This window comes from Babylonia areolata, chromosome 22 (genome assembly GCF_041734735.1).
Source record: "Babylonia areolata isolate BAREFJ2019XMU chromosome 22, ASM4173473v1, whole genome shotgun sequence".
Lineage (NCBI taxonomy): Eukaryota > Metazoa > Mollusca > Gastropoda > Neogastropoda > Buccinidae > Babylonia > Babylonia areolata.
Genome location: NC_134897.1, coordinates 1,379,441 through 1,383,017, shown reverse-complemented (window position 1 = coordinate 1,383,017; position 3,577 = coordinate 1,379,441).

The window sequence follows — 3,577 nt, the reverse complement described above, 5'->3', positions numbered from 1 at the left end:
TCAAACGCTGGAGAAGAAGATGGAATGGCTGGTTTCTGTACAGACTCTTTATAACAATGACCAGAAAACAGCAATCACTATAAATTGTGCTGTTAAAATCTTCGTCAAAGAAGCGTGACAGGGAGAGATACGCGAATGAATGTAAATCTCATTGATATTTCAAAACACTATTTCAGTATCAATCTGCGAATGTTCGAGAAGCCGAGTTATCAGATTGGGAGCTAAACGAACGAGGTGTCCTCTCTCTTCCCCGTCACCACTTTCCCTACCACCACCACCCTTCGCTTCATGCTCTACCCCCCCTCTCTCTCTCTTTCTCTATGTAACGCGGACACACACACACACACACACACACACACTGATTGACTGATGTGTGCACACACACATACTCTCACGCACACACACACACACACTGACTGACTGATAATAATAATAACAACAACAACAACAACAACAACAACAACAACAACAACAACAACGATAATAATGGTATTGATAAGTCGCAAAATCTTGATGAAATCAACTCTACTCGGAAAAAAAAATCTGCGCACACACACACACACACACACACACACACACACACACACACGCTGTGGGCCATATGGCTCTAAACACAACTAATTCAAAAAGAAGCGTTATGTACAAATATTGCTGTATGCACCCAGACACACACACACAGACACACACAGACACACACAGACACAGACACACACACACACACACACACACACACACACACACACACACACACACACATATATATATATATATATATATATATATATATATATACTGTATTAGATGAATGTATCGGTACATTTAAGAAGCGTTTAATTGTATATGTATGCACTTTCTCAATCTGCTTATTTACACTTAGTAACGAAATTTCTGCTCCATATGTAAGTAAAGGCTCAATCTGTGAATAAAATAATTTCCAAAATAAACAGCAATCAAAAGAGTTGAGCTTTCGTAACGTCTTCAAAATTTCGATTACACCCTTTTTCCCCTTATTACAAGATTCTTCCCATGCATAATTCAGACTTAATTTAGTTGAGAATATCATTCCTAAGTATTTGTATGGATTCACCACTCTAACTTCTGTATTCTTATAAAACCATCTTTCATGTAGTGACAGGTGTCCACCCATCCTAAAGACCATAACATTAGTTTTATCCAAATTCACTGTCAAACTTAAGCGATCTGCTTCTTCTTCTAAGGCGTTTAGTTGATTTTGCAAACTTATTACTGTTCCAGATAAAAGAATGACATCATCAGCAAACAGTAATAAGAAAACTTCAATAGCTCCAGGAATTAATTGTATACCATGTCTGCCTCTATTGGATAATTCAACAGCCAGTTCATTTATAAAAAAAAAGGAAAACATCTGCGGGCTCAGGAGACATCCCTGTTTCACTCCATTTGGGCATTCAAAATAATCAGAATAAACACCCTTCACACACATTTCTGATGGCATTAGAGTAAGTAAACAATTGCTTTTTCCAGCCCACGAAAGGGAAAAAAATGTCTAAAGAAAAACATGTGTTGAAATAGATAACGTTTATAGAGAGGATGAGATAATGAGACAGAGTGAGACATGTGTTGAATTAGATAACGTTTATAGAGAGGATGAGATAATGAGACAGAGTGAGGCATGTGTTGAAATAGATAACGTCTATAGAGAGGATGAGATAATGAGACAGAGTGAGGCATGTGTTGAAATAGATAAGGTTTATAGAGAGGATGAGATAATGAGACAGAGTGAGGCATGTGTTGAAATAGATAACGTCTATAGAGAGGATGAGATAATGAGACAGAGTGAGGCATGTGTTGAAATAGATAACGTTTATAGAGAGGATGAGATAATGAGACAGAGTGAGGCATGTGTTGAAATAGATAACGTTTATAGAGAGGATGAGATAATGAGACAGAGTGAGGCATGTGTTGAAATAGATAACGTTTATAGAGAGGATGAGATAATGAGACAGAGTGAGGCATGTGTTGAAATAGATAACGTTTATAGAGAGGATGAGATAAGGAGACAGAGTGAGACACGTGTTGAAATAGATAACGTTTATAGAGAGGATGAGATTGTCACGGATCAGCCCAACCTTTCGTTGCTGCGGAAGTATAGGCGGAAGTGCGAGCGATTTAGTATGGCTCAGTGGCCGGTGAAAGTGGTGTTAGTTCCGATGGTTGGGAGTTCGAATCCCAGTTTCTCTAGATCATGTTTTCTGACATGTTCTTGGTTTGGTAAAAGCGTGTGTATGCACACTCGTTTTACCTGTGTAAGAGTTGTGCAGCACGTGCACACACCGCTCTGTAGGAGCGAGAGGGCTCTTGTCACATTGGCATGACTGCAACTGCAGTGCAGTGCGTGCAATGTGTGTTTTGGCCGGTTAGCGTGCCAAGTGCAGAACTCGCGCTCACCTGCCGTTTACCTGGCTGCAGCTGACTGTGATTAGGTGTGACTTGACTCTGAGACGTCAGAGAGGGCGGACCTTGTGGCAGAGGCCCGGAGAGGAGTTCTTGGCCAGCCAGAACCTCTGCCTGATCTTTAGCAAGCCGGTGAACAGAGGCTGCAGTGCCCGGCTGAAGGTCCCACCCAAGTCAGCCACCTTCGCCCATCACAAGCTGTCGTGAGGTAACCTTGTATCAGGCGGTAACTGTTTCGAGTGTCTTTAGTTGTCTTTTCCACTTTTGGGAGGTCTGTGGGTTGGACAGTGGCTGGGGTCACTTTATGAAACTGTTACGATTACCTGATGTTACAGACTGTCGTGTAACGGTCCAGTGTTATAATTATCATTCCGTGTGTTACGGGTTTGAGTTTATATTAATACGCTTGTGAGGAAGTGTCAGGGAATAGTATAATCTCCGTAATTTGTTCGACAGAGTGTACGTTGGATATGTAAAGCTTACAAGCTGATGTTAGTATCGGGAATGTGAGGGAGACGTTGGGGAAAATACTGTGTTTCGATAGGTCCTTAAACCTGCGTAAGTGGCCGCTGTTAGCAGCGTGTCAGAAGATAGTGTATTCCGTGTAAGCTATTGTGGCAATAATAGGTTACTGAGTTCTCTCCCTGTATGGACCGAGCACTGGAAGAGTTTGTGTATTGATTTGTTCACTTTAATTGCTCTGCTTGTGATCCGAATGGCTTTGGCAGCCATGTGCTGACGCTATCATAATTTTTCCTTTTTGAATGTTCTGTTCCAACATGTCTGCTTGTGCAAGGGAGGTTACCTTGATTGGGCCTTCGATTCTGGCAGCGTAGCGCTGTGGGAGCGTGCTTCATGATGCGCGGCACAAGGCTTGGGGTTCGAGTCTTGGGTTGACGTGTGCCACCGCATAAGTAGGGCGACGGCCGGTACCCTGGCAGGTTCCGGACCCCTCACTTCCAGGCATGCATGTTGTCGTGCGATTGGTGTATGACAGTGGTTGTTCATTATTTTGCCTTAGAGTGCTTGTCGGATGAATGAGAGCACAACATGTGGCTTCTTAGGTCGCCCAACGCGCATAGGGTTATGCGGTTATGGACTGGTACTGACAGGGGGTTATCCCCGTCCCCAGCTTGCTTGTTTG